The 19,233-nt window shown below is 45.5% G+C and overlaps 1 protein-coding gene across 1 annotated transcript in view; it reads left to right on the forward strand.

Moving 5' to 3' along the window:
- LOC147462034 (26S proteasome regulatory subunit 6A homolog) overlaps window positions 1–19,233 on the forward strand; it is a 99,216-nt gene that overhangs the window by 8,360 nt on the left and 71,623 nt on the right. The gene's annotated exons all lie outside the window — the stretch shown is intronic.

The following is a 19,233-nucleotide window of genomic DNA, read 5'->3' on the forward strand; positions in this document are numbered from 1 at the left end:
CTTGCATCTAGTGCATCTGATGCAAGTAGTGATGAGGATGATGCAGCTACCTCTAGCTCAAGCTCGGACCACAACTCCGGTGATGAGAGCGATATGAGCACTTAGAACTCTCTCTTTATGCTTTAAAGTTTGCACCCATGGGCCATGAGACTATGAGTTGTGTCACTACTTTTTTGTCACTTGTATCTCTCGAGCCTCGACTCTCTACTTATCTAATGAATTATGAAATCAAATGCAATCATGATCTTCTTTTTTCGAACATTGCCGTTTCCAATGTCCATGGCCAAATCTTTAATGTTCTTACTTGTAAGACATCTCCTTTAAGTTGTAAGTACTTAATACTAAGTAGTTACATTACTAAGGTCTATGTCATGACTCATAATAGACTAAAAGCTCTAAAAGATATATGATTTATTTTTTTGCATCGTACGTTACTTCAACGTATGTCTAATTTTTTTTAGTTCGATTAGTACTGCACGTCTTCGTATGTGTAACCATCGTACGTGACCATACGTGTCAACTATGCTCCTCGCTCTATAGTCCAATTCAAGTTGCTCCTCAGGCTCCATGCCGACTGACACCTCACGCTTGAAAGGTTTCAAGAGACTCACATGAAAAGCATTGTGAATCTTCCAAGTTTTTGGCAACTTCAGTGTGAAGGATATATCACTTATCTTCTCTTGAATCTGGAAAAGGGCCATAGTACCACATTTTTAGCTTTGGAAAAAGCTGCTCCTTTCCCTTTGGTTTTCTTAGCCGTGCCTTCTCAAACCATAAGAACACCTGATCATCTTCCTTCAGCTGCAAGTCGCATCGAATCTTGTCGGCTCCCTTCTTATGTCGTGCTTGAGACTTCTCAAGAGCCTCGTGCACCTTGGCAAAAGCAGTATCCAGATCTAGATCATATTGATCCGCTTCAAAAATCTTATCGTGGTTCTCGGGAATTCTGTGATCTACCAGCGGATTCCCTTTTTCCTTTCTTTCCTTGTGCCTTGGGACCTGTGGGTAGCTTCGATAACTTTCCTTGTCCATTGACACGTCAATCTCAATCATCGGAACCCTGAGACGCACTATCATCTCATTCCCTTTCTCCGGAATTCTCTGATGAAATTGCATCTGGTTCCCTTAGTTCGTCGGAACCTTCGGATGCGCTATCATCTGATTCTCTAGTATCTTGTGACGAGCTGTCATCTGGTCCCCTGATTCATTCTTTTCACTGGCAGACTCTTACCATGTTGAGGTGGATACTATTCTGTCTGTAGGATAAGTCAATAAGCCGACATGCGTTCCGAATCGTTCCTTAGCATGTTCATAAGTCTTTGAATAGAGTCAGACTTCTGGTTTAGACAACACTCTTAAATTCCTTTTAGCAAACCACAACAAAACCACTCAATATGGTCTTTCAAAGTAACCTTCTGAAACAAAGACACCAACAAATAAGTATCCCAAAACCTCTGGCAATAGTTATCCAATGCATCTTTCGCAATCATTTTCAAGTGAGGCCAAGCCGTGATGACATCTCTTGCATATTCATCTGATATCCAAGTTGACGTGAAAATTGTCTTGAAATTTCAATCACGTCGCAGGTGCTTCTCTACGTAACAACAGAGTAGACCACCATGTCTGTATAGTTCCTTTCAAGTAAGATGCCGCCTTTCGCACCCTAGAGTGTTCTGTGAAATGTCCTCCAGAGAAGGCGATGTCAAACTGTTGTACAAACTCAAGGGTTCGATGGGTGTTCTGGTAGCCTGAAAACGTCTCAATCCTGACGGCCTGACTCTTTTCCTTGAACTCCTTGGTTTTCTTGTTGATCTGGTCATTGTCAAAAGAGGACGAGCTCTCCTCCTCTAAACTACTAGATGGCCTTCCTTGCCTTCTAGACTTTTTCAAAAATCTTCTTAAAAAAGAATCTGGTCTTTTTGGTGCTTAGCACCCTCGAATACTTCAAATGGCGCCTTCCCCGTGTGTTGTTGCAGGCAAACTCCACCAAGGGCAAATATTTTTCCCATTAAGTCTTCTGATCAGAAATATAAATCCAAAGCCATTGAATTGGCTATCTGAAATTGCCCATCTGTCTGCGGGTGGAACAAGGACGAGAACTGCAAATGTTTGCCAATGTTCTCCCAGATTGCCCTCCAAAACAAACTAGTAAACCGGGGATCTATGTCCAAAGCAATGGACTCAAGCATGCCATATATTCGAAAGAAAATCTATGAGACAAACAGTTTCGCCAAATGATCGGGCTTAACTGTCTCCTTAACCGGAATGAAGCGGGCCTGTTTATTGAATTTATCGATGACTGTCCAAATGCCATCATGTCCACTTTGAGTCTTGGGAAGATCAAAAATAAAATCCATGGCAATGCTTTCCCAGGGACAGGAGAGTATGGATAAAGGTTGTAGAAATCCTGGTGCCTTATACCTGTCAAACTTGACCTTTTGGCATACTAAGCAACTGCTAACAAACTCGTCCACATCCTTTTTGAGCCTTGGCCAGTAAAAGTAACGGTCAACACCCTTCAAGGTGGTATCTATGCCGCGATGGCCGGAAAAAGGTGGACAATGGCACTCTGTCAAAACCTTTTCCCTCAAAGGCTGTGTAACACATCTCGTTTTCCACATCAAGTAGCTGTCCCGTATGGATTAGCCTGCAACCGTCTCTCCTCTCTGTATACGGTGAAAGATACCTGCAAAATCAGGATCTGTGGCGTATTGATCTACCATATCCACGAAGCTTCGATGATGTATTGCGGAAATAGCCAGAACCAAGAGCTTTAGAGACAATGCATCTGTCGTAAAGTTTTTTTGTCCCTGAACATGGACTATTTGAAAGTGAAAGTGTGACAAGATGTTAGCCCACCGCATTTGCTTTTTTGAAAGCTGCTTCTGCAACAAGAAGTAGCGTTAACTCTGGTGATCTGTAAAGATTGTAAAGTCGGCTTTGAGAAGACAGTGTCGCCATTGCGTATGCATGGATAACTGCCAAAAGCTCTTGCTCATAAATCTGTGCAACCATTTCAGGATGTAAAAACATACTAGATTGTGATCACAAGCGTCACAGTAAACTTCGAATGGCTCTTGCAAGTCTGGCAAGGCCAACACTGGTCCTGTAGTCAACTTTTCGTTGAGAGTCTGAAAGGTTGCTATCTCTATTGGTCACCAAGTAAAAGGAACTCCTTTCTGAGTCAGCATATACAAAGGTGTTAGATTTCATACACCACTCTGCTGCTTCACAGGTCTAGGGCATGCATGTACGGCTAGTGTGCCTCTGGGTTGGCCACCCATAGCACATGCATGTAGGCTCCATTGTCCGGCCGCCCACTTCTGGGGCGGCCTCCTCCTCTTTTGTCCAGGCGCCCTACACAGGGCATTTTCATGCTGGGTCGTGGGGTAGCATGTGCACTGCTCGACCTCCCTTGGGCACTCATATATATGAGGCCAGGGGGGTACCCACTTGTCACATACAGATCATACGTTGTATTGACAGGTCTTATGCTCTAGTAGTCAAGGGGGACTGATCGCCCCCTCTTCCCTGCACCAGCATTTGTGGTCTATTGTCGCTCTCTCTCCTCTCTCACGCTTCTGCGCACGCGCACTCACATGTTATCAGCAACGAGCTTTTTCATGGTCTTGAGACCAGGCCCATCATCCACAGTTACATGGGACGGTGGGTCGGGGTCGGGAACAGGGACGGGACGGCAAAAGTCAGGAAATGGGGACGGGGGTCAAAATGGCAAAAAAAAAAGAGTTTTTTTGGCATTTTTTGACCTACACACATGCCACACACATAGAGCATCACTTTGACCATAAATTTACACTAAATAGACCAAAGAACACGAGTCATATAGGCTGAAATGTGCTAATAAAACATCGATGATCGATGGATACAAAATGAGAAGTGTATGCCACAAGGGCTCAAGAGTCAAAAAGCCTAAAGGACTTAGGACAAGCCTGAGGCCTCAAGGATAACAAAAAGTACAAAGGGCTATGTAGTAGGTAGAGTCGTAGACTCAAGAGTCTAGACTCGAGAGTCGAGTGATCAATGATCATCAAACTCAAGAAGTGCTCGCCTGCTCAATCTCCATATCGTCATCGTAGTCGAGGTCGTCAGGGACGTATGAGGGCTCGGGAGGCTCGCATTGAGGCTCGAAGTACTCCTCTAGCTCCTCCAAAAGAGTATCGGCCATAGATGGATTCTCTTGTGCCATCTCCCACTCAGTGAAAGGATCTGCCTTGTGTGTGACGCTCTTGGCAAGCATGCGCAAGTTAGCGCTCACAAACACCAAATCATTGGCCCTCTGAACCCCAAGGCGATTCCTCTTCTTAGAGGCAATGTGGCTGTACACACTCCATAGTTGCTCCAAGCAACTAGTGGTAAATGCTTGGCTAAGGACACGAATAGCCAAGCGCTGCAAATGTGGGCCATCTCCTCCATAGTTCTCCCACCACAAAACCGAGCATGGTTTGGCGATGCGGAACGGAAGAGGACGGTGTAGATGCATGGCTCTTGAAGCTTCGAGAGATGTCGTCAAGGTTGGCTTCCCTTTGCTCTCGCGGTGTCGCCGTGGCGGAGGGATCAACGGCAACAAAACGGCCCCTCTTGGCCGCTTCCGCAACCTCATACACTGTGAGCTTCTCAAGAAGATCCAACCTCTTCTCGGGAGCTACATGATGGTAAAACTTCACCTCGTGACCGGGTTCATGAAGAAGATGGGCTCGCACTTTATTTGAACCACCCGTTCTCTTGTATGGGCATAGCTTGCACGTCCATGGTCTTGCACCGCCACCTTTGTCACGCGAGCTAAAGTCGACTTCATCCCACCACGACCACGTTTGCACGGCGGGCCGCCTTCGAGAAGAACCGGCTTGAGAAGTGGAGTTGGCTTGAGATGACATGATGGTGGAGAGACTCGAGAGAGTAGAGCTTAGAAGTTAGAGGAGTTAGAGGAGAGCTTTTGTGGAGAGAGAGTAGAGGAGAGCTTCAAAGTGGGTAGAAGAGGGAGAGGAGAGCTTCAAAGTTCAAACTTCAAAGTGGGTAGAAGAGGGAGAGACTTGAGAGTGTAGAGTAGTCAATGGTCATGCTTCAAGCTTGAGCCTTGAGGCTTGAGCAATGACTCAATGAGGCTATGAGGCTTGAGCAATGAGCATTGAGTAGAGAGGAAAGCGTTGAGTAGCTTGAGCTTGAGGGAAATTGCAAATTGGAATGAGACTATGAGTATTAAGAGGCCCAAGGGAGCCTTTTATAGCCTCCCAAGGGCCAAGGCCCCCCAAAATGTGGCAGTTGGGGCTGCACAGAGCCGTTAAAAACGGTAAAAAACGGTCACTTTTCGGCCTGACTGCAGTCGTTCCTGGTCGACCTCGTCTGATTTGTTGCTAATTGGACTATTTTCTTATTTTTAATGATTAATCTCTTTTTTAGGATATTTTATTATGTGCACTAAGAACTGTTAAAAGATTGTAGCTACAGGAACGGCCATCAGGAACGGACAACTCTGATGTGTCATTTGATGGGTGACGGTAAACATCGCGAAGGAGTTTCCGTACGTTCGGTGGAAAGGGCCGGGTTACGAGTGTCCCTGATGCGTCACATGATGGGTGACGGATGCATCAATAAGGGGGCATCCCGTAGGCTAAGGAGGAAATCCGAACTGAGTAAGAAAATACGCGTAAGAACGCAAGCACAAGAATAAAGATGGGTTTAATGAAGCTTTTTACGAAAAGCAGGAACAATCGCGAGAAGGCAGACGCTTTCCCGCAAGGAATCTACGTTTGCATTGCATTCGTGCATGTGGTTGCATCCAGGGACGCCTGGGAAGTGTTGTGAAATGCATTGGTTTTAACTTATAAGGTTTTATTGAGTTTTTGGGCAGGTTCAAACCAATTTTAAAATATGCCGGCCGCCCACTTAATAAGTGGGCAGCCACTTAGAAGATAAAGCAACAAAACCGGCCAGCAAATTCTCTCTCCCTATTTCGGGTAGAACAGCGCGAAAAAAAAAAATGGCCGCGATCTCTACGCGAGCAGCTATTCGTGCCGTGGCCAGGGAGCTATAAAAGCACCACATGCCCTCACTCAAAGGGGGTACCAACATCAGCAAGAGAAGACTCTGCCGCAAGAGATCGCGAGACTACGAAGCACGGAAGTCGCTTTTCCCGCGCAAGAACGACAGGTATCTATTGTGGATTCGCCATACGAATTGTTGTCGCGTGTTTGTGTGGTTTGTTTTGCAGGAATCTCCCGTCTTACGGGAAGGCCCTTCACGGGAAGTATGGCTTCACGCCTAAGTCCCTTACGGGAAAGTACGGCTTCGCGCCTAAGTTCCTTACGGGAAGGAACGGCCTTGTGCCCAAGCCCTTTACGGGAAAGCACGACCTTCGGGTCTAAGATTACAGAACGGAGGGGTTTCCTCGGGTTCTCGTGCTTGTATACGAATTCTCCCTGAATAAAAGATTACTCTTAACGGGGGGGGGACCAACCCATCTTCTGGTCCCCAATACTGTGTCGATCTTCTCCCTTCTCTCACATTTGCAAAGTATTTTAATTTTCAGATTTTCAAGTGCTCGTGTACGCTCCCGTGTTGTGACAGTGGTATCAGAGCTCGGACTCCTCTCTTTCTTTGCAAAGAAGGACGATTCCGGGAAGAACGGGAAGAACCATGTCGAGCCAAGGGAGAAGCGTTGAAGAGGAGCTTCAACAAGTGCAAGCTCAGCTTGCGGAGTTGCAACAAATTTTACTGTTGCCAGACGTCCAAAAGCTTTTGGGCGGAATGAAGAAAACGAATGGAACTGATGCAGCCAAGCATCCAGACAACACTGTTGGCGTGAGACCACAGGAGGCAAGAGAAGAAGAACGTGCCGAGGTGCACAAAGGATCTACGGATCGGAATGAACGGCCTACTTCAAGGAAAGGCCAGGAAAAAGCGCTCTCTTTGCTAGACGAGAGCAAGGACATCTCTATCTCATCTCCATCTTACTCTCCTGATTATACTTCTACTTCTCGATCATCTCGTCAGAAGAAGGAAGCCGCTACTACTGCCACTACCCTACATCAACCTAAAGATAAACCTCGATTCAAGAAGCATGGTCGCAAGTCTCAACATCGCATGAGAGTCTTCAAATCGGGCGACAAGGACATCAAGTTCGAAACCTACAACGGACGGAGAGACATCCCCAAAGCGCTGTCCTTTATCAGACAGTTTGAAGTCACCTTTACCAATGGGCATTTCACAGAAAAATCCAAATTACGCCATGTGGGGATGCACCTCAAGGAAACGGCAACTAATTGGTGGTTAGCCAAGATTCTGGAAGGTTCTCAGGCTAGAACTTGGGAGAGCTTCAAATCTGAATTTTATGAACAATTTCTTTCACCTGACTTCGAACAGGACATACGGAAGGAATGGGATTGGCTTGCCCAGAAGGAACATGAAAGAGTAACGACTTATGTGGACAAGTATTGGTCGGTTCTTCTGAAGGTCACTCCCTTTATGAAGATTGCCGACGAAGAAAAAGAAAAGAAAGTTCGAAGCGGGTCTCCAACCTCAGCTTCGAAAGAGTATGAAGGTGTATCCGCATGATACTCTTCAAAGGATGATGGAGTCAGCAATCATTGCTTAGGATTTGCACTCAACTGGGACGCCCAGAAAGATGGAGCATAGCACTTACCGTGCAAGACATAGAGGGGTCTACGATGACCATGGGAGCCAAGGAAGAAAACGTCCATCTAGAGAGGATGATCATTCTTAGAAGCCAGAGGGCACTGGCAAGCGAAGTAAGTATCTTTCTCCTACTCAACTTCAAACTTTCAGAGAAGAAGGAAGATGCTTCTATTGTAGCGAGAAAGGACATATGAAACCTGATTGCCCGCTAAAGCAGCAACGGCAAGAGCAAGCCTCTACGAGGCAAGAGAAAGCAAGGAAGGAACCTGCACTACCAAGCTCGAACTAAATTCCAGATGTTCAAGGAAACACAGAAATGGAGAAAGGGAAGCGTCTTCAATTTATTGAAAAGTACAAAGATTGTTTCACAGAAACACTTCCTGATGAACTCCCTCCGGTACGCCCGGAAGATCACCGCATAGATCTTATAGTGGGTAGCTCGCCTCCCAATCAACCCCCTTATCGGGTAAGTCTTGCTCTGCAAGAGGAAATTTTGAAGCAAGTCAACGAGCTTCTAGAGAAAGGGTTAGTACGGCCAAGTGCTTCACCCTACTGCTCTCCAGTTCTACTGGTGCAGAAGAAAGATGGCACGTTTCGAATGTGCATAGACTATAGGTCTTTAAACAAGATCACAATCAAGAATCGCTTTCCGATCCCTCGGATTGATGATATACTTGATAAGTTGCAGGGTGCAAGTGTCTTTAGTCGCATAGACTTAAAGAGTGGGTATCATCAGATACGGATCGCCCCTGAGGATGTCCACAAGACTGCTTTCCGCACAACCTTTGGACTATATGAATTTTTGGTAATGCCTTTCGGCTTGACAAATGCTCCTGTGACGTTCAATCGCATGATGGACCGCATTTTCAGCCTGTATCGAGCTTTTACGGGAGTATTCTTTGACGACATACTCATCTTCTCTAAGTCAGAAGAGGAACATCGGAAGCACTTGGACTTAGTGTTTCAAGAATTGCGAAAGCATGAGTTGCATGTGAATGCAAAGAAGAGCGAGTTCTTTCTCTCAGAGATACACTATCTCGGCCATATAGTCTCTCACAATCAAGTGAGTATGGATCCTGCCAAGATCCGAGTGGTAGAAGATTGGCCTATTCCCACTACGGTACATGATGTACCTAGTTTCCTGGGATTATGTTCGTATTATCGAAGGTTTGTTCGAGGATTTGCTCATGTAGCAGGACCGCTTTATGACTTGACAAAGAAGAAGATTCCTTTCAGATGGGGATCGAGACAACAAGGAGCTTTTGATCGGCTCAAGTACTTGCTAAGCCATGGGCCTATTTTGATAGTGCCTGACTTAAGAAAACCATTTGAGGTTCACTGCGATGCTTCAGGCGATTGCATCGGAGTAGTGTTAAACCAAGAAGGCCATGCAGTGGCCTATGAAAGCAGACGGCTTAAAGATGTAGAGTTGCATGCATCAATCTACGAAAAGGAACTCACGGCTGTGATTCACGCCTTATCCAACCGGAAGCACTATCTTCTAGGAGCGGATTTTGTGATCAAGACTGATCACCAGAGTTTGCGGTATTTTCTTATGCAAAGGAAACTATGTGAGAAGCAAATGAGATGGGCAAACTTTTTGTCTATGTTTCATTTCCAGATCCTTCACACGGCTGGGAGTAAGAATGTGGTCGCGGACGCATTGTCTAGGCGGCCAAGGGTGAACGCTATCACTTCGGTGTATCATCAAGAATTAGAAGCACTACCGGATTTGTATCCGAATGATCCAGACTTCTCCACCGTTTGGGGAAAGCTACATCATTGAGAGAATGAGTTTCCCTATTCCATTCGGGACGGTTATGTCTATCACCATCATGCCATATGTGTGGCAGAACCATTAAGAAAGAAGATCATGGATGAAGCACACGCTTCGCCTTATGCGGGTCATCGGGGTATTCTCCCTACAACCTTAGCAATGGAAAGATATTTCTTTTGGCCTAGCCTTAAAGCAGACATTGATAAGTATGTCAGGGAATGCTTGGTTTGCCAAAAAGTAAAGTATGATCGGCATAAGACACCTGGGTTGCTATAACCTTTGCCTCTGCCTAATGAACCTTGGGAAAGTATTGCCATGGACTTCATCATGGACCTCCCTAGAAGTCAGACTGGAAATGACGCGATCTTGACCATTGTGGACAGGTTTAGCAAGCAAGCACACTTTATACGAGTCAAGAAAACGATAAAAGCAGATCATATGGCTAGGGTCTTTCTGGCACAGATCTTTAAGCATCATGGAATGCCTAAGTCTATTGTGAGTGATCGAGATCCTCGCATGACAGGAAATTTTTGGCGTGCCTTGATGGATAATCTTGGTACGAAGCTGAATTTTTCATCTGCCTACCATCCTCAAACGGACGGGCAAAGTGAGATAGCCAATTCCACAGTATTGGATATGTTAAAAGCTTATGTGTTAGACCGGCAATCTGACTAGGAGAAATATTTGCCTCTTGTCGAGTATGCGTATAACAATACCATACACTCATCGACAGGAAAAGCACCTTTTGAGATACTTTATGGTAAGCCTTTGCTTCCACCTATCCTTTTAACTAAGGATAAGATTTTCGCAGCTGACGAATTTGTCCGGGATTTGGACAGAGCCTACGGGCAAGTGAAGAGAGCTATTCTACGCTCTCAAGAAAAGCATAAGAAAGCTTCCGCCCACTTAATAAGTGGGCAGCCACTTAGAAGATAAAGCAACAAAACCAACCAGCGAATTCTCTCTCCCTATTGCGGGTAGAACAGCGCGAAAAAAAACCCGGCCGCAATCTCTACGCGAGCAGCTATTCGTGCCGTGGCCAGGGAGCTATAAAAGCACCACATGCCCTCACTCAAAGGGGGTACCAACATCAGCAAGAGAAGACTCTGCCGCAAGAGATCGCGAGACTACGAAGCACGGAAGTCGCTTTTCCCGCGCAAGAACGACAGGTATCTATTGTGGATTCGCCATACGAATTGTTGTCGCGTGTTTGTGTGGTTTGTTTTGCAGGAATCTCCCGTCTTACGGGAAGGCCCTTCACGGGAAGTACGGCTTCACGCCTAAGTCCCTTACGGGAAAGTACGGCTTCGTGCCTAAGTCCCTTACGAGAAGGAACGGCCTTGTGCCCAAGCCCTTTACGGGAAAGCACGACCTTCGGGTCTAAGATTACAGAACGGAGGGGTTTCCTCGGGTTCTCGTGCTTGTATACGAATTCTCCCTGAATAAAAGAATACTCTTAACGGGGGGGGGGGGGACCAGCCCATCTTCTGGTCCCCAATACTGTGTTGATCTTCTCCCTTCTCTCACATTTGCAAAGTATTTTAATTTTCAGATTTTCAAGTGCTCGTGTACGCTCCCGTTTTGTGACACGACCCCTGCCGTTCCCGGTCCATCCCCGGTTTGTCCCCCCTGCGACCCGCCCGTCCGGCCCGAAATCCATCTGTCCCACAGCGTCCCCTTCCGTTCCCGGCCCGGTTACGGCCGTCCCCCGGCCCTAGGGCCCGTCCCCCCCCGTCCCCTGTAACTATGTTCTTAGGACCGAGGCTTGAGAGCCAAGATCGGTTCTTCGGGATCTATCGAATCTTTCTGTGGGGGTTCTTTGGACCTCGACCCAAGAGCCAAGATCGGTTCTTCGTGATTGATCGAATCTGCAATGAGGTTAGCTTCACTAGAAAAAGTATTAACTAACACATCATCCTTGTGAAGAATGACATCATCTTCATGCAAATCATCATGCTTGTCATTATCATTCAAATCATCATGCTTATCATCATCATGCAAATCTTGTGTGTCTTGCTTTGGAGAAGAAGAGGCTGAGAGAGTCTCCTTTCCCGAATCTCTTGCATCTGTGCCTGCACTTCAGAAAAGAGTCGCAACATCTCTTTCATGTGTCGGTTGTTCATTTCTTTTCTTGCTTTGTTCTCACGATCAAATTTTGCTTCTCTTGCTTTGGCTGCCAAGCGTGCTTGCTCGTGCTCACACTCTATGGTTGCCATTCTTTCTTCGTATTCACGATCTATGGCCGCCCTTCTTTCTGCGGATTCACGATCTATGGTTGCCATTCTTTTCTTGCTTTGCGTTCTAACTCCCTGTCAATCATCATCTTGTCGAAAGCCTCCATAGGAGTTAGTGCAATCCTTGTCGTAGATGGGGAAGGGTTGGAAAAACCTCGTGGTGAGGGAAACTCTTCTTCGCCACTCCCATGCTCACCACCTCCAAGCGAAGTATCCATTCCGCTTCGAGTGATGACCATCCACTGAAGTCTTGGGTTCTTAAGTTCACGAGGAACTTGGATTCTTGTGGGTCTTGGTTTCTTGGGGTTCTTGAGGTTCTTGCGTTCGTGAAGTTCTTGAGGGTCTTGAGGTTCTTGAGGTTCTTCTTTCGCTTGCAATCTGTGTTAGAGAAGGATCTTCTCTTCACCCGAGTTCTGCTCTTTTCTGCGGGGACACCTGTTGGCGGCCTTGCGCTCACACGAAGGTTGCTTTTTCCCACCTCAGGTCGATTGGCCAGCCGCTAAGTGCACGGTCCGCTCTCAATAAGTGAAAAGGGGCACAAGGGGAGGCTCGACAAGCCCTTCTTTCTTGGGATTCTTGTCACTCTTCAAAAACACGATCAAGAATCGACACGCCCAAGAAATCCTGGGTTACGTGCGACCGTAACAAGCAAAAAAAAATTGTGGTTCTTGTGGTTCTTTCCTTCAATGATGTAGAACATTGCCAAAGCTCTGATACCAATGCAAGGTGCAGCGGAAGTGAATGTTGAACTTTGCTCAAGATGAGTGCTCCGAATTGTGCTCAAGCGTTCCTTTTACTTACGGAAGGGAGAGCCTTCCGTTCCTTTAGTGAGAGAGTGCAAATGATCACATCCAAAATGGATAGACACTTTGAATGAAGGTGCATGAGACTGAGTGATAGAGAGAGAAGAATACGACACCAGAATGCTCCTCCGAAGGCCCCACTCTCTATGGCGAGAGCGGTCTACTATTGATTGCACAAATCTCTACAATGCTTAGACTTGCCGGCGATGTCGATGACGAGATGGGCTGAAATCTGAAAACGCTAATGGCTGAAATCTGCAAATCTTTATCTGCTGAATTTTGACTCTTATGTCGGTGACGATGTGGATGGCGACGATGCAACGATGATGCGCTGAAAACGCAGATGCTGAAATTTGCGTTTTCCGGGCTGAAACTACAAACTTCGTGGGATCTGACCATGCGGCGAGGATCTGCTGCGGGAAGGTGAGATTCGCAAGGTTCGGGACTTCTTCTATTGTGGGTCTATGCTGAAAACTGAAAACGCTGGTCTTCTTGTTGATTCTGTCGTGAAGATCTGCAAAACGCTGAATTGCTATGCTGATGCAAAAACGCTAGGGCTGAAAATCGTCTTCTGTGGAAATCTGCTGTCTTCTGCTGCCAGGTTGTCCTGCAAATGCAAAACGCTAGGGCTGATTTGTCTTTTGCTGTTGCCAGGCTACTGCAGTGCAAAACGTTGGCTTTTGCTGTGGATGAAAACGCTAGGTCTCTGCTTGGCAAAAACGCTAGGTTGGTCTTGGGGGTTCTGCTTAGAAGGTGCCTATTGAGCAAAGGTGCTCCTGTTGCCTCTTCTTCCAGAAAGTGCTAGCGCTAGGTTTTCTTATATACTTGCATTGCTAATTTGCCCTACTCAGTTCCCAACAAAAGTCACTTAAAAATAATAAGTGAAAAATATCAAAAATAGGGAAAATATGTCTATGCACTGTAAAAATGCTCCTAATGGGTTCTGATGGAAATCTGATGGTCATGCTATGTGCAACCAGAGGATATGCATCTATTCTAAGTGTGTGGACATGCACGGTCTGCGAACAGACTCACAAAAGACTAAAGTGCCAGATCACTTTCTATTCCAGATTGATTGAATTGAACCGAACCCATGTCTTGAAGTAGCTTGTCCACATACACATAGGGTTAGATGTGCACGTGACAACCTCTCTTTTTGAATTTTCTTCAATGGTCTTGGTAAAGAAATCCGATAGTTGGTACGTTTCGTATAAAGAGTGTCTTTTTGAGTTTGCATATCTCAAGTAGGAAACATTTTAAGAATCGCCCAGCAAATATGATTTATGTCTCTCTCAAGATCGCCCAAAGCACATTGAAAGTCATAGTGGATATGTCTTAGAATCTAAGTAATGCTTTTCTGTCTGGGGCAATAGCTACAAAACTAACATAGGGGGTGCTTTTGAGATACTGATAAATATGCACTTATCTCTATTTGTAGCTTATGCATCTCAAGTGAATGCCCAATGTGGTCCCATTAATTATTTGTCATTTAGGTGTTTTTTTTACTTGACATGATTCTGGGTAGGGCAATTTCCTAAGGGGGGTTTCTTAAAGACCCCAAGTAGGTATAGAATAGCTACTTTGCCCCCATTGTATAATTATGTTTTCATTGCCAAGTTGGTTAATTTAGAGCATTCTCTCTCGTCCATAACTTCCGTAACTCTATTAGATACTTTTGCATCGTTGACTTTTATATGGAGCAATTGGCTCCTCAAGAGGTGAAGAGGATCAACATGAGCATTTTCGATGGTGGGCGGTGGCTACGTTTTCGACAATCTCTTTCTCTAGCGTATTGAAATGCTTTTGGGCCCTTTGAGGTTGAGTTTAGACAATGTTTTGGAAATGCTAGCAGAGTCGAGGATAGCGTTTCTCACTGCGTTCTGAGACGCAGGGTTCTTGAGGCCAAAACAAGGAGCACCTACGGCAATGTTTCAAGACTCAAAGGATAGAGTGCTCAGACAACGGTGAGTATTACTCTTAAGCATTTTGAGATGCTGTCACCCTCTCTAGGCCCGCTACGGCAACGTTTCAAGACTCGAAGAACAGAGTGCTCAGACAACGGTGAGTATTACTCTTAAGCATTTTGAGATGCTGTCACCCTCTCTAGACCTGCTATGGCAACGTTTTGAGAAGTTGTAGATTAGGCCCTAGTGAGACTGTTGTTTCCGTCACAGTTACATGGGACGGCAAGTCGGGGTCGAGAACGGGGACGGGACGGCAAAAGTCAGGAAACGGGGACGGGGGTCGGAACGGCAAAAAAAAAAGAGTTTTTTTGGCATTTTTTGACCTACACATGCCACACACATAGAGCATCACTTTGACCATAAATCAGCATAAGGTTCCTCTCCCAAGAGAACAATCAGCCAGCGATCTCTGCAAGAGGGGGTGACACCATCACTTGGACAACATTTCTTGCGATGGAATGCTCTGCCACCTGCATTTTTGCAAGAACCATGTAGATCTGCTGTTTTCTCCACTAGCTCTAGGGTTTGGGACCTTCTCCTCAGCGGAAAACCCCCTCTTCCGTTTGCGTTTTTTGTTACCCCTAGTGTTTTTAGGAAGCTACGTTTTCTGGACAGCAGGTACTTGCGTTTTTTTGCAGATGAGGGGGGATCGCCAGCATTGGCCAATCTTCGATCTTGCCTTCCTATACCCGGCTTGGCATCCGGTGCTTTGCCGGCGAGATTCCTTTTCATTTACCACAGTTTTCAGCTATTAACCAGTGCTGTTTTCTCAGTTTTCAGCCCACATGGGGTTGTGATCTTGATTCACCACCCTCACCAGACCCTTTGCACCGCTTGAAATCTGTTGGTGTAACAAACTTGGACACCCCAAGTCAAGATTCTACCGCGACACAACAAAGATTCGCTTAAAAACACAGCCCGGCATAGTTCCGTGCCTAGATGTATTGGGCCCAAAGGCTGGCGCCCCTTTCGGTATTTCTTTTTGTATTAATCTGTGTTCAAAGTACAAGGGAGCAGGCAAGTGCTCACTCTCAGTCTGTGCGTCTAGATGCTCTGAGAAGTGAGGCCCTGGCCGCTTATTTATAAGTACAAGGGATGCCCAAAAGCAGAGCCCCAAAAATCTCTAAACTCAAAAGCTTCTTACTCAAAAGTATTGAGCCCAAAAGCTTTTAAAAATTAAAGCATTCAAGCCCCAAAAGCTGACGTAAAATCAGTCAGCGTAATTTTCGTAATTCCGTACAGCTGCCTTAAAATCCGCCTCAAAATCTGGGGGTCCGTGCAGTGCCACGTGTCAGCCTATCGACGCATATTCCGGGACCTGGCACGTCAGCAGTGTGTGTCCAAGTCTGTAAGCACTGCCATGTCATCAATTTGTGACATACCCCCCTCTTGAAAGAATTGTAATCGCCCTCGATTATGCCTGCAAAACAGACAGAGGCCATAAACTGTCTTAGCAAACACTGACTGTTAGTACCGACGCACTAGGCACAACACATCTAGCACATGTACCAATCGACAGTCATATCACCGGACATCATAGGACATGACTTGACATCACATGACAAATCACATTCAAAATTCATTTCAAATCTCAGACCATGATTAATCGGCAATGTATTTAGTAATCGCATCTAGATCGAGTCGGGACCTCACAGGTGCTCGATTAACTAATCCATATTGCAGTCATGTTTATAGAGATTTATGAGATTGATGTGTTGCAGTCATTTCGTCTTTCAGTTTTTGCATTCAAACAAGTCAAGTTTTTCATTTTTGGGAATTCCAGTTCATGAAGTCATACAACAGAATACTGTCAACCCAGTAGTATCTCTGAAACCCAAAGGGACATAAGTTGACTCTATATCAAAAATCGGGGTAATCTGTTGAGGAAGGAGCGGAGTGACTCCCCTCTTGCATGCCTGCTGCACTAGATTCACCCATGGTGAAATCGGGGTTCTATCGGAGTAGACTATGCCAAACCGAATGCTTCAAGGTAAAGTTTCACAATCTGAGGAGTATCTGCTAGGTCCTCCTCCTCCATCCACTTCGCATCCAATGCAAGATAGTTTTTGAATTTAACCAAGAACCGCCTAATCACTTTACCTTCAATCTCTCTATCTTTATGTGCCAATATCTGTTTTGGAACGAGTATCTCCTCGCTTTCCTCCACTTCGGGTTGCCCACGTGGCTCCCCATCATCGGGCACATCGCCTTTAAAAGGCTTTAAGGGACTGACATGAAAAGCATTGTGAATTCTCCAAGTATCGGGCAGCTTCAGTCTAAAGGAGACATCATTTATCTTTTCTTTTATCTGGAAAGGTCCATATTATCTCATGCTAAGCTTTGGTAAAAGCCGCTTCTTTCTCTTTTTCTTTTGTAGAAGTGCCTTCTCAAAACGTAAGAGCACTCAATCGTCTTCCTTCAATTTCAAATCGCGACGGTGTCGTGTCGATTTGCTGCCCTCTTGTGTCTTTCCTGAGATTTCGCTAAAGCCTCCCGGACCTTGGCAAAAGCACTATCCAAGTCCATCGTATACTGGTCGGCTTCAAAAATCTTATCTTTCGTGCTTAGGAAGGGTGGAACCTTCGTAGCACCTTCAATAATGTGAAATGGCGCCTTCCTTGTCGAAGGGTGGATCGTGTTATTGTAGGCAAATTCCACCAAGGGCAAAAACTTTTCCCATTGAGTCTTGTGATCAGAAATGTAAGATTTCAATAAATCCAGTCTGATTGAATTTACAATCTCAGATTGCCCATTTGTCTGCAGGTGGAAAGATGACGAGAACTGCAACCGTGTGCCAATGTTCTCCCAAATAGCCTTCCAAAACAAACTTGTGAATCGGGGATCTCTGTCGGAGACTATTGTCTCAGGCATGCCATGTAATCTGAATATCTGGGCAATGAACAATCTCGCTAAATGATCCGGCTTGATTGTTTTCTTCAGTGGAATGAAATGAGCTTGCTTGCTAAATCTGTCATTAACAGTCCAGATACCATCATGCTCACTTTGTGTTTTCGGAAGATCAAAATTGAAATTAATTGCAATACTTTCCTAGGGCCGGGTGGAATGGGTAAAGGCTGTAACAATCCCTGTGCTTTATGCCTGTCAAACTTGACCTTTTGGCATACAAGGCAATTGCGTACAAAATCATCCACATCCTTCTTGAGTCTCGACCCAAAGAAGTAATGCTCCACACCTTTCAAGGTGGTATCAATGCCGCGGTGACTCGTAAATGGTGGACAATGGCATTCAGTTTGAACCTTTTCTCTCAATGGCTGTGTAATGCACAACATCGTTTTCTTCATCAAGTAGCCATCCCGTATGGAATGTCCCGCTACTACCTCCCCATTTTGTATTTATTTGAATATATCCGAAAAAACTGGATCTGTGGCGTACTGATCAACCATGTCCTCGAAGCTTCTATGATGAATCGTAGAAATAGCCAAGCATCTGCCACCAAGTTCTGCTGTCCTTGTGTATGGACAATCTGGAAGTGAAACTGTGACGAGATGTTAGCCCGTCGCATCTGCTTTTCTGAAAGCTGCTTCTGTGACAAGAAGTAGCGTAAACTCTGATGATCAGTGAAGACCGTAAAATCGGCTCCGAGTAGGTTATGTCGCCATTGAGTAAGAGCATGGATAACCGCCAAAAGCTCTGTGCTGTCAATTTCGGGCTTGAAAACAATCAACTCTCATAGGCAGTGACATGGCCTTCTTGCATTAAGACTGCACCTAGACTATGACCACAAGCATCACACTATACTTCGAATGACTTTTGCAAATCCGGCAAAGTCAAAACTGGTCCCGTAGTCAATTTCTCTTTCAAAGTTTGAAAGGCAGTCACCTCTGTGGGTCCCTACGAGAAAGGGATTCCCTTGTGTGTCAAAATATGCAAAGGGGAATCAACCTCTGCAAATTTTCTAATGAATTGCCGATAGTAAGAACATAAGCCCGAAAAGCTTCTTACTTCATGAACATTCTTCAAATCGGGCCAATCACATATAGTCTCAATCTTGGCCGGGTCCATCTGTACTCCTGCTGTTGAGATGATGTGTCCCAAAAAGTGCATCTCCGGTAAGAAAAATTCACTCTTCTTGGCATTGATTACTAACTTGTGATCTCGCAATGCCTGAAAGACCTATAGTAGATGTTGTCTATGCGTTGCCTCATCCTTGGAGAAGACTATAATGTCATCAAAGAAAGTGCCAACAAAAGATTCGTCCTCTCTGAAAAATCCTATCCATCATCCGGTTAAAAGCCGCTGGAGCATTGGTAAGGCCAAAAGGCATCACCAAAAATCCATATAAACCGAAGCTCGTCCGAAAAGCTGTCTTGTAGACATCTCCTAGTGCGATTCGGATCTGATGATATCCGCTTTTCAAATCAATGATGAAACAAGAGGATCCTTGTAATTGGTGATTTTTTTGCGTAAGGTGCAGCGGAAGTGAATGGTGAACTTTGCTTAAGATGAATGCTCCGAATTGTGCTCAAGGGTTCCTTTTACTTACGGAAGGGAGAGCCTTCCGTTCCTTTAGTGAGAGAGTGCAGATGATCACAAACAAAGTGGCAAACACTATGAATGAAGGTGTTGAGACTGAGAGATAGAGAGAGAAGAATACGACACCAGAATCTTGTCAAACCCTCCTTCGAAGGCCCCACTCTCTATGGCCAGAGCGGTCTACTTTTGATTGCACAAAACTCTACAATGCTTGGATTTGCCGACGACGATGAGGACGACGACGAGACGGGCTGAAAATTGAAATCATTAAGGGCTGAAATCTGCAAATCTTGTATTTGCTGAGTTCT

Source organism: Adiantum capillus-veneris, chromosome 3 (assembly GCF_014529385.1).
Source record: "Adiantum capillus-veneris isolate H3 chromosome 3, ASM1452938v2, whole genome shotgun sequence".
NCBI lineage: Eukaryota > Viridiplantae > Streptophyta > Polypodiopsida > Polypodiales > Pteridaceae > Adiantum > Adiantum capillus-veneris.